Source organism: Calidris pugnax, unplaced genomic scaffold (genome assembly GCF_001431845.1).
Source record: "Calidris pugnax isolate Ruff unplaced genomic scaffold, ASM143184v1 scaffold147, whole genome shotgun sequence".
Lineage (NCBI taxonomy): Eukaryota > Metazoa > Chordata > Aves > Charadriiformes > Scolopacidae > Calidris > Calidris pugnax.
The window spans coordinates 4,506,079-4,518,517 of record NW_015092359.1 but is presented as its reverse complement, the minus strand read 5'-3'; the positions used below and the strand labels follow the sequence as shown (position 1 = coordinate 4,518,517).

General features: G+C 53.6%; 1 protein-coding gene across 1 annotated transcript in view; it reads right to left on the bottom strand.

The window, feature by feature from the left end:
- The window catches only part of PTK7 (protein tyrosine kinase 7 (inactive)), a 45,446-nt gene that overhangs the window by 32,617 nt on the left and 390 nt on the right, over positions 1-12,439 (bottom strand). The window lies entirely within an intron of this gene.

The following is a 12,439-nucleotide window of genomic DNA, read 5'->3' as shown; positions in this document are numbered from 1 at the left end:
CCCCCCCCCCCAGTGCCACCCCAACCCGTGCTGGGGCTCTCGGGATGCTTGGTCAGGACATCCTGCAGATCTTGCCACGTGGGAGGGTTACAGCCTTCCCTGGCAGACCCCCAAGCCAGACATGGCTCACCAGCAAGCTCCACAAAACACCACCGAGAGCGACAGAGCATGGGCAGCAAATGTGGGGGGCATCTGCAGGGAGAGAGGGCACAGACAGCAGCTCACATCTACACCCTTGGCGTGTCCCTCCTCTCCATTTTACCGCCAGCGATACGTTGACACTATCTACAGGGACTTCAAGCCCACCCCTAAGCAATCCTCCAGCGCCGAGGAGGACTCTGAGAGCTGGGGACAAAGGGACAGCTGCACTCCTGGGGCTTTGCGTGCTAGGAAGCAGACAGGGAGCTTATTTATCTCCCAAGCCCTGCTCTGGGATAAATATTTTAAATCTCTCTCCAGGTCACAGCAGTATATTTACAGTGAAGTTTCCCTTAAGTTATCCTGCCTGTAGAGACTCAGATGGATTTGCCACGAAGATCCAGCTGGCTAAGCTCTCCAGACAGCTCAGAAGATCCTGGGAGAGATGGTTTGTCCAGTGCCACGGGCTTGAAATGGACACCCGTGACGTGGCAACTGCTGCAGGGATGCAGTTGTGCAGCCCCCTCTGCATGTCCTACACATCCAGCCGCTCTGACCTTTCCAGGAAAAAGGGGATGCCACCTCCAGCACGACATCGGGGACAACCCCGCAGCCATACTCCCCCCACAGAGCAAGGCTGCTGTGGGTCCAGCTGGAGGTGAGCGTGTCTCTGGAGCATCCTGCTCCACCACTTGGGTTTACTGCAGGTTTGACTTGTTTGCTCCCCTCCCATAGGAAGGGAAGAAGCTCCCAGGAAAGGCACTTCTGACAGCACAGACCAGCTTTTCCGAGCAGCCACCACAGTGCTGGCAAGCTAAAAAATTGCCCCACGCATCCAGCAGTGCCAGAGACAAGTGGATCTGCCAAAAGGCGTTGAGGAGACAACTGAAACAGACCTCGCTCCACTAGCTGCCTTGGTGCCTCCCCTATTTATATGGGTTCCACACTGTTGGGTTTTGAGCTCTGCCTGCATCTGAAGCTTGCAGAGAAGGGGCAGGTTGCCCAGGGCTTTCCCCTGGGTTCACATCATTTCTGTGTCACCCCTCATGAGTGTTTCAGGGACACTAGTTAATGCTGCGTCGCACACCCATTTTCAGCCTACGTGGCACTGCATTCCTCCTGGCTACAAAGCATCATCCACAACTCCCCATATATCTGTCTCCAACTACACCCTACAGGTCTGGAGGTTTCATCCAGCTCCTTTCTCTTTTCATTGCTGGAAAGGTGAAGACCAGCCCCATTTCACAAGCAACATCACTGGGAGGGGGGCTCGACCTGCAGTACCACCTCTGAAAGCAGAGGGCACAGAAAGGAACAGCTCCTTGTTTATTTTCATTACAGCCATTTATGAATCTATATTAAAAGCCACAAAAATAGGAAAGTAGGCAGGGAAGCTAATATTTCCTCCGCTCATGCAATATTAATTAAAAGGTAGCTACTCTATGAGACATCGCTGCATTACCTCTCAGCTAAAAATGGAGACAAGTCACTGAGTGGGAAGAATGTGCAAGCAGGGCACTTTCCGGAATACTTTTACAAATCAATAACTAGGCAGAATGCTTGCTACAGATAGATCTAATGCAAAGCCCCAGTGACAAATTAAAGCAAATCTCAGGTATAACAGACTCGCAGAGACAGAAATTCATACTAACCACATCTCCTTGAAAAACAAGTGCTTTTCTCCATAATGGCAGAACAGCAGATTCCCAATGCATCTGGAGAACAAATAATTCTTTTGGGGCAGTGACTAATCCACCAGCGAGAAGAGCCCCAGGACATCCTAAGCACCGAAATGCCAAGGAAGCACACAAACAGTGGCAACAGACGCCCAACAACCAGGTCCTGGAGAATAAGAAGTTGTGCTGAGATATCTGCAGGTGCCTGGTGGCTCGCTGTGGCCGCTCGATGGAGCGATTCAAGTAAAATGGATTGCCCCATCAAACCCAGGGCACGTCTTTGTCTGCACAGAAGCCACCCAGGAGAGCATCTCCAGCCACCCAGGAGAGCATCTCCAGCCAGTGAGAGGCAGGGCCAAATCCCAGCGAGGCCACAGGAACAAACTGTGACACTGAAGCATGTCACGACACTCTGGTTTCCCGAGTGCCCGCTGCCCTGCCAAAACGTTAACCATTCAGATTAATGGTTTCTGCTTCAGGCCACGTGGCTTTGAGATTTTTCCTCAGCCGAATAAGAATTCTTATCAAAAAAAAAAAGGCTCTGATTTCCAAGAACCACCTGAACTTCTCAGCAGCCATGCTCCAGCTCCGCTCTGATTTCTCACCACCTGCTGTGAACTGGGGGGAGGTTTGGATCCAAGGAGGCAAAAAAAAAAAAGGCTCTGATTTCCAAGAACCACCTGAACTTCTCAGCAGCCATGCTCCAGCTCCGCTCTGATTTCTCACCACCTGCTGTGAACTGGGGGGAGGTTTGGATCCAAGGAGGCAAGAACAATCTCAAGAGAGGATGAGGAAGCCACAGCCACACCTGGCAAAACAGCAGTGCTCACAGCCAGGCACTGGAGAGAAGCTGAGCAACACGAAAGCCTGAGAAGGGGAGAGGCACAGCGTGCCATGGCAGGGTCTGGATACAGAAGAGGAACCAGCAAGAAGGGAAACAGGAGGCACGTCTGGAAAAGGAATAGCTGCACCTGGGCCAGAGCAACGGGGCAGCAAGACAGAGGCAGGACCAGGGCAGAGGGGTCAGTGGTGCTGCCCTGGGTGAGGTCCCAGCAAGCAGCTCCTCCACTTATGCATCTGAAGGCTGCAATGGGCAAGGAGAGAGCTGACTCAGCAGGGAAAAAAATCACACGTGCCCACTCCACAGCTCGGCTTTTGCTTGGAATATGGTGGATAAATGCCTGCTCAAACCTGGCTGGAGGAAAGGGTGATCTCAAGACACTCGGCTGACATCTAACCATCTCACTGCCACCGAAGGAGGCTCAGCTCAGGAACTGGCCATAGCACCTGCCAGATGCTCTCATACTTCTCTCAGGCTCACAGCAGGCAGCATGGTGGGGGGGACACACAGGAACAAAGGTGGTGAAGAGTAAAGCACAGGAAGCTCTGTTTTCTTTGGTCTGAGATGATTTGCACAATTTGCCAACTGCTGGAGGAGACTTTCAACATCAGCCCCCTCGCCAGGGAAGATGCAGAGGCAACTGAACGACTCATCCTCAGCAGCACAAACCCACCTCTGCTTCCACGGGTGGTTTGGGAGAGCTGGATGCACCGCCCTGTGTGGCACCCTACAAGACTGTCTGGTTTCATCTTCTCTGATCTTGTCTTTGCTGGGAAAGACAAAAACTGTAACTTTTTCTCCCGTGAAAGCTTCCCGCCGACACAGGCGCTGCCACAGCGACTTCAAGCGAGCCAGTACCACGGAGCAGCTCCGTGCCACGCAAACCTTCCCAGTGCCTGGAGAGCCATAACGGCCCTTGCAACCCAAGGCTTGTCCTGCTTTCAAGCATGTGGAGAGCCGCCACATGGTTCAGAATCAAAGGCTTGTTTGGTGCTCCTCAACAGCCCAATGAGCGACCATAACCAGCAGAGCATATATAGTTGGTCTTAAGCAATACCGTGCCTATCTTGCACCAGCATCACGTTCGACGCGAGGACAACCCCACAAAGAGCTGCCCGGAGGCACATAAGCTTGAACGGGGCTTGGCCTCTCCATGCCACAGCTCTGGGGACAAAGCCCTCTGGCTCGAGGTGACGGAGGACAGAGCCAGCTCACCAGCGTGCCCGGACTGACGGCAGCAGGGCGCTGCCTTGGCTGCTTTTTCAGGGCAGCCCGAGCTGCACCCAGGCATAAAATCCCGACGTCAAGACAAACCTCATCTCACACCAGCATGGCAGGGGAGGGAAAGTTATAAAGCCTTGTCACCTTAGAGCTACCCTGAAAACAAATACCTGCCGCTAGCACCGAGGTCTGAGTGCAAGACACTCAGGGACACTTCAGTCCTCCACGACAGAGGTCATCTAGGAACCAGGAGCTGAAATAGAAGTAAACTTGTAATAATCACTCACTTTAAACCCCGGGCCCTTTCCCACACCAGCCCCCAAGGCGGACACTTCAGTCCTCCACGACAGAGGTCATCTAGGAACCAGGAGCTGAAATAGAAGTAAACTTGTAATAATCACTCACTTTAAACCCTGGCCCCTTTCCCACACCAGCCCCCAATGTAGGCAACAATGCTGTGTGCTTCTCCCAGCCTGCAGCACCTCGCTTTCCAAAGCGAGAGGGTTCGTCCACCCAAAATCCAACATGTTGCCCTACTCTCCGGAGAGGAATCTGCTCGTGTATCGGTTTTCCTCATTCATCATCCTGCGCAATATGAACACCACTCCAAGGCACCCCAACCTCACAGAGGTCCTGACCATCTGACAGTGGTGGATTCAAGTTACACACGCTCAGGGGCCTCGCGCGCAGCCCGCTCCACAAATGCCAAACATCCCGCCTGCTCCATTCAAACGAGAGCTTAATTTCAAGAGGAGAAGACAAGCCGTTGGTATCCCACCAGCAAGCTCCATCTCACAGGATGGAGTCATCCGTTAAAAAACAGACAGGCCTCCTCTTCAGACACACAATTTGTGTGCACCACTGTGAAGGGGACAGGGAGTTCAGGAGTACTCCTCATCACTGCAACGTCCCACCCTGGCAAGTCCCAGTCTGAATTCTCCTGCGGTTGGATTTGGCTAGTTTTCATTTCTGCTCTCTAGGGCATCTGCACACCTCAGCATCCATCTGTTCATTATCAATGGGAACATTTTAAGCAGTGTCACAGAATCACATGGGGTTGGAAGGGACCTCTGGAGATCATCCAGTCCAAACCCCTGCCAAAGCAGGTCTACCCAGAGCAGGTTGCACAGGAACGTGTCCAGGTGGGGTTTGAATGTCTCCAGAGAAGGAGACTCCACCACCTCCCTGGGCAGCCTCTGCCAGGGCTCTGCCACCCTCACAGGAAAGAAGTTCCTCCTCATCTTTAGGTGGAACTTCTTCTATTCCAGTTGGTGCCCGTTTCCTCTTGTCCTGTCCCTGGGCACCACTGAAAAAAGACCATCCCTGTCCTCCTGATACACTCCCTTTAGGTATTTATAGGCATTGATCAGATCCCCCCTCAGCCTTCTCTTCTCCAGACTAAAAAGCCTCAAGTCCCTCAGCCTCTCCTGGCAAGGGAGATGCTCCAGGCCCCTCATCATCTCTGTAGCCCTTTGTTGCACCCTCTCCAGCAGTTCCCTGTCCTTCTGGAACTGGGGAGCCCAGAACTGGACCCAGTGCTCCAGATGGGGCCTCCCCAGGGCAGAGCAGAGGGGCAGGATGACCTCCCTCCACCTGCTGGTCACACTCTTCCTGATGCCCCCCAGGATGCCAATGGCCTTCTTGGCCACCAGGGCCCATTGCTGGCTCATGGGCATCCTGTTGTCCACCAGAACTCCCAGGTCTTTCTCCTCAGAGCTGCTCTCCAGCAGGTCACCCCCAACCTGTCCTGGTACAGGGGGTTATTCCTCCCCAGGTGCAGCACCCTACACTTGCCTTTGTTGAATTTCATCAGGTTCCTCTCTGCCTTCTCTGTCCTGGATGTCACCTAATATTTGTAAGGATTAAAATGCGCTTTCCAGAGCGTTCCTTGCAGAACAACTTTGGAGGGTCAAAACTGGAAAATGAAGGATAGATGTTTTTGAAAGCTGACCTAAACCAAAGGAGCAGCCCCAGGCGATAACAATCGGCAAAGAGTATCAACAAAAGCACCTACCCATCAACCTTCCCAAAGCCCTCGGAGACAAGCAGGCTCAGGAATGGCCCGAGCTGGGCCGGCACACTGAAGCTCCGCATCCCAGGCTCACAGACGAGGCTTTCAGAAGCTTGGAAACCACTCTGAAGTCCCCCTCGCCTCTCTCTCTGCTGATCAGACAGCACGTATTAGTTACCTCTCAGAGGAGAGGAAAGCAGTCTGTTCCGTGCACAGACAGAGGTTGCTTCCCCCCCCAGAAAAAAGGCAAGACTTAAATTAAGACTAGAAGTACTGTACGGCTCAGCCTTTTAAGCTCAGGAAAAACATTTTTGTATTAAATCTAAAAAAAAAAAAAAAAAAAAGAGCTGGCGAGAGCGAGGAACGGAGTCGGAGCAGCAGTCAATGAAAAGCACATGCGCTGCAGACCTGGCTGCCAACACAAATTGATGCTTTGAAACAAAGACCACTTGTGTTTGGCTTGAAGATCTTCCACAGCTACTCGGCAGGGGCTGCACAGATTAAAAGGAGACACAGGTAAACACGGGAGAGCAGCGCTCGCTGCCAAGTAATTCCCCAGAACAAAGGAATGACCTGAAATGGAGTCCCTGCCCGGACAGGGTGACATGGGTTCATCCTCACCGTGTTGTGATGTGCCAAAGCAGGCAGAGGCAAAAGGAAATGTTGGAAGGACTCTCTTCAACCTGAATTCAAGCAGCACCCAGACCCAGACATACAGCCTCGACCCGGAGAGATGCACCTCCAACCTCAAGAGCCCCCCAGGAGCTTCACTACAACCAGCCTGTGCCTGTCTCCCATGAAGGGGAATATCCAGAAGAAACCCCAGACAACTATTCTTCCAGTTGCATCCTGCAAAGCCTCCGTCGCGCTCCAGTCCAGTTCCCAAGCCCACCAAAGTCTGCATGAAGACATGCTTTGCAAGCCTTTCTTCCTTCCCACTGCCTGCACGGTGGTACCTTCAGAAGGCACAGGAGATGGTCTTCCTCATGGTGATCCTTCAGTCTGGCCCTTTTTTTTTTGTTTAGGGACATAAGGTGCCCAGTCTAAACCAACAGCAACAGTTCCCATCATAACGCAAGGTGGATTTGCTGGTACCCTGGGACTTGAGAGGTGATGGGAGACACTAGTCCCTCACGGAGCACCCAAGGGACTTGAGAGGTGATGGGAGACACTAGTCTCTCACTGAGCACCCAACAGCAACGCAGGGTGAGTTTCCCCAGAGAGAGGCGAGGAAGAGGAGAGACAAAGGGAGAGCTGACAGCTCATCTACACAACCAGCACAGCAGATCCTGACAGGGCTGGGTAGGATGGAGCAGATGGAAGCGACATCCTCCAGAATCTAAAAGCCATGTTCTGCTTTCCTATGCTGTGGTTCAATAGCTTTGGCATTAGGAAGTGAGCAAACAGCTTCTGGAAGACCCTGGGGTCCCCCACCTTACTCAAACTCCCTCTGAACGTCCTCCCTAAAATGCAAGAGGTGCACAAGGGACCTGGACTGCTGAAAGCTCACAAGGACGTTGGGAACAAGAGACATGAGCCACCTGCAGAGTCTCCCAACTACGCCAAAGCCCAGGGAACAGCCCCTGCTCCAGCAGGCAGCCACACAGAAAGCCTGAAAACCTGCAGCATCCCTGAGAACACCTCAGAGAACAAACCCTTCCATGACCAGCGGTGGGATTGCTTCTTCCAGGCAAGCTGGCACACCAGGTACGCCACGTTCACAGCACAGCCCTTTAACCCCACCGCGTGACGTGACATCTGCTCTTCTAGCAGACAAAAGGCATTTACAAGCAGCTCTTGGGTGACACCTCCCAACATTCTCCAGGCAAAAAGCAGGACATGGGAACGGGCCACCCAGCACAGCACCTCTGCCATGCCGAAATGCACCCTGACGCCCAAGAAGCAACACATTACAATTATCAAATTGGCATTTCTCCATCTGCCTTCCCCTTCTCCCCCAAGACATGGCTGATTCCTTACAAAGGTAAAAGACACCCCACTTGCCCTTCTGTCACCACAGGCACAACCAGCCTTCTCCAGGAGGTATCGCCATGCTGAAGACATTCACCTGGGGGCCCGGGGAGGTGATGTGGTACAGCTCCCTCTTTCACTTACGCAGCAAAATCCACGTGTGCTGGTCTGCAGTTCCTGCGAACCCCCTCGAACCCAACATTAATGGCCCACGTGACTTAAATCCTCGTAAAGGAGAACGGTTCCTGTGCATCTGCCAAGCATCATGTCAGCCCCGCCGCCTTCCAGGCCCCCAAAGAGCTGCCTGTCCCAGCCCACGAGGCCACCACTCACGTTGGGAGAACGAGACCTGTTCCTTGGGGTCCGGACAAACAATCGCATGTCCTCCCATCCCAGGGGAATTTCCCTGCAAACACCGCAGCAGCAACTGCCTTCACAAAGAGCACGTTTGTACCCAGGTCCGTCCGCTCCTAAATAAGCATTTGTTCCCAGTTCCCAAATATCGAAAGCGGTGGAAACACCCACTGCTAATGCGAAATATTTTGCATTCCAGGCCTGAGAGCTACGCTTGAAAATGTTCAGAAAGGAAAGAGTGTTTATTCACTGGAGAGAGGTGTAGGTCCAGCTATTTACTTAAGTCCACGTGTGCTTGCTGGAAGACAGCTTTGATCTTTGCAGCTCAAATAGCAGACGAATTGCAATGAAGGGAAGAAAAATATTAGTGTAAAGTTACCCCAGTAAATACCTGTAACCAGGCCTCACAGCCTTCAGATCTTTTTTAAGTGCCTTATCGCTTACAGCCAGACTGACCCTTGCGTTCCCGCTCACTGCCCCAAAGACAGACTCTTCCCTTCCCACCGCTTTCCTACCTTCTTCCCTCTGTCCCAGGCTCCGTGGCCTTTGGAGAAAGCACAACCTGCCCTCCCAGGACACGTGCCGCCCGTCTGCTTGGATGCAACATGGACCGGCCTTTGGTCAAACAAGACGAGACCTATCGGTCTCGTTGTGGTCAACGGCTCAATGTCCAATTGGTGGCCAGTGACGAGTGGTGCTCCTCAGGGGTTGGTACTGGGACCAGTGCTGTTCAACATCTTTGTTGGAGACATGGATAGTGGGATAGAGTGCACCCTCAGCAAGTTTGCTGACAGCACCAAGCTCACTGGCGTGGTCGACACGCTGGAGGGAAGGGATGCCATCCAGAGGGACCTGGACAGGCTGGGGAGGTGGGCTCGTATGAATCGTGTGAAGTTCAACCAGTCGGCTGGGGAGGTGGGCTCGTATGAATCGTGTCAAGTTCAACCAGCCCAAGTGCAGGGTCCTGCACCTGGGACGTGGCAACCCCAGTCACAAGTACAGGTTGGGCAGAGAACAGCTGGAGAGCAGCCCTGAGGAGAAGGACCTGGGGATGCTCATGGATGAGAAGCTCACCATGAGCCCGCAGTGCACGCTGGCAGCCCAGAAAGCCAACCCCATCCTGGGCTGCATCAAGAGAAGTGTGGCCAGCAGGGCCAGGGAGGGGATTCTACCCCTCTGCTCTGCGCTCCTGAGACCCCACCTGGAGCTCTGTGTCCAGATCTGGAGTCCTCAGCACCGGTAAGACATGGACCTGTTGGAACAGGTCCAGCGGAGGGCCACGAAGATGATCAGAGGGATGGAGCACCTCTGCTGTGAGGACAGGCTGAGAGAGCTGGGGTTGTTCAGGCTGGAGAAGAGAAGGCTCCGGGGAGACCTTAGAGCAGCCTTCCAATATCTGAAGGGAGCTCCAGGAGAGCTGGGGAGGGACTCTTTGTCAGGGAGTGCAGTGACAGGACAAGGGGAAACGGTTTTAAATTGGAAGAGGGGAAATTTAGCTTAGATTTTAGGAAGAAATTCTTTGCTGTGAGGGTGGTGAGGCACTGGAAGAGGTTGCCCAGAGAAGCTGTGGCTGCCCCATCCCTGGAGGGGTTCAAGGCCAGGCTGGATGGGGCTTGGAGCAACCTGGTCTGGTGGGAGGTGTCCCTGCCCAGGGCAGGGGGGTTGGAGCTTGATGATCTTTAAGGTCCCTTCCAACTCTAACCATTCTATGATTCTATCCATCTGAGCAACATGCAGACGGGTGGTGCTACCCGCCCACCTCTCTTGAGCAAGAGGCCTTCAGCAGATGGGGAGGGAACGTTCTCCCATCAGCAAGAGCATTCATCACCCGGCGCGCAGCTAAACACAGGTGCTTGCTGCAGTTCAAACAGCCACCCCCCTGCCTGTAGAAGCTGGTCTCATCCCAGATCAATTAAGAGACCAGAGGACCTCTTTAAAGGCTGCAGAACATGACATCCCGCCGGTTTGCACCAGTTCTCAGTGGTGCAGGACCCACTGTGCGGACAAAGAAGTGCCTAAGGCCATGACTATGGATGGAGTCACCGTGCCGTTGAAGTTCCTCATTGGAGTTACAGCCTGACCCGAGCACCGCTGAGCACAGCCAGGTCCCGAAAGGGGGATCACGTGCTTTATAAGAAAAGAATAGTATTGGCTCATCACTGCTTTGCCCCGAAACAGCCCAGAAATGTGCTGAGCAGCACAGCTTTTCGGCAGCTGAAGAGATGCTCGCTTAGATAAACTATCACAGTACTTGGTCTGGCTGCAGAGATTCGGAGCTGCCAGAAAACAGATGGCAAGTTCAGCTTAAAAGAGCAAAAGTCACCCAAGTTGTACTATTGGAAATTTATTTGGGACCTTTTCAACCCAGGGAAAATTCTCAGATCCTAGCTGATCGTTCCCGTTTTCGGGGATTCTCTTCTTTCAGAACAGCCTTGCTAGCGAGCACGAGAAATGCACTGCCGTACAGAAACACACAGCTCAACACAGGACACGGAGGTGCTTCCAGAAGAAGAAAACAGACCTTTTTGGGGTTGGTTTTGGTTTTTTTTTTTTTTTTAAGCTTTAAAGAAAAGTTGACTCAGCAAATATTTCCTCCGCTAGCATTTCAACCACATGTTCCAGCAGAAGCCAGCACACATCTGGCACGCTGCGGTGTCATTGCCAGAAAGATCACAGCTCCGCCGAGCAACGGAAATGGAGGAACGGGGACCAGCACTCCTGGGACTCCGACGTGGCAAAGGAGGATCACAAGAAAGGACCCCGCGTGAGGCACGGGGACCCCACAATTCCTACATCTTTCCCCAGCACCCTCCAGACAGCATCCACAGGCAAAGGGAGATGCTGCCCCGCAACCCCCAAAACTTACCCCATAAAATCCAGACATCGAACTGGACCTTTTTGGCCACGTTGCTGGTGTCTGAGATGGGTTTTGGTTTTGGGGTTTTTTTCTTAACAGTGGCCGTGATGGCAGCCCGTTCCTCCCAGTGCTGTAGGACATGGTCCTGCTGAGCAGGAGGAACGAGGAGAAGGATAGGTAGCTTGCAGCAGCACAGAAAACTCCAACAACTGGAGAGGGGAGCACATCCCAGTTGCCGGTGCCAGGACGTTGAATGCTCCAGCAGGTCCACGGGGCTCGGTGGTGGCACCAAATCGGAGCCCAAGTAAAGCAGGCACTCACCCTCAGGAAAAGGCTGCCAAGGCAATCAGCAATTACGGCGCTAATCAACTGGACCTTTTTGGCCACGTTGCTGGTGTCTGAGATGGGTTTTGGTTTTGGGGTTTTTTTCTTAACAGTGGCCGTGATGGCAGCCCGTTCCTCCCAGTGCTGTAGGACATGGTCCTGCTGAGCAGGAGGAACGAGGAGAAGGATAGGTAGCTTGCAGCAGCACAGAAAACTCCAACAACTGGAGAGGGGAGCACAGGGCAGGCTCGCACATCCCAGTTGCCTGTGCCAGCACGTTGAATGCTCCAGCAGGTCCACGGGGCTCGGTGGTGGCACCAAATCGGAGCCCAAGTAAAGCAGGCACTCACCCTCAGGAAAAGGCTGCCAAGGCAATCAGCAATTACGGCGCTAATCAGCTAAATAAGTGCTGCTTTTCGTGCTTATCAGCTGTAAATTGGACGTTCCTGGCAGCCACCCGCTCCAGACATAGGAAGAGCAGCAGCGCTATAAATATCACTCCCTCGGAGGCATCCTCCTCCTCCTCCCCTCCGTCCCCAGGTGCTCGAATAAGATTGCTCTTGATTTTGGCAGCAGAAAACTCTACGGATGGTGCACGGTGACACAGGAGGGACCACAAGGGTCCACAGAAGGGACCACGAGCTGGTACCAGCAGGACCCTGCCTGCAGGGCTCCCAGTGGAAAGGCGGGGAGAGAAAGAAGGCGGTGGAGGGGGCAGAGGGGAGGACCCTTCAAAGTTGGGCTGGAAACCAGCTCAGGGCCCCCCCTGGCTCTCACACCACAGCCAAAAAAACCCCAGGCTCCTCCAGCAAGGAAAATGGCGCTAGGAGGCCAGCAGGGAGAAACGCCAGGGAGCGGAGCGAGGGAAGGCGGGTTTGGGCCCCGCAGCTGGAGTTGAACAACTGTGAAGAGCAGCAGCCATCAGGAAAATCAACCATTTGCCCCCCACATCCCCCCCCCTCCAAGAGCCGTCGTGCCACCGATGAAGGTGGCAGAGCTGGGAAGGGGCAGGGAGGCAGGTTCGCTGCACGGAGGGTGATGCGGTG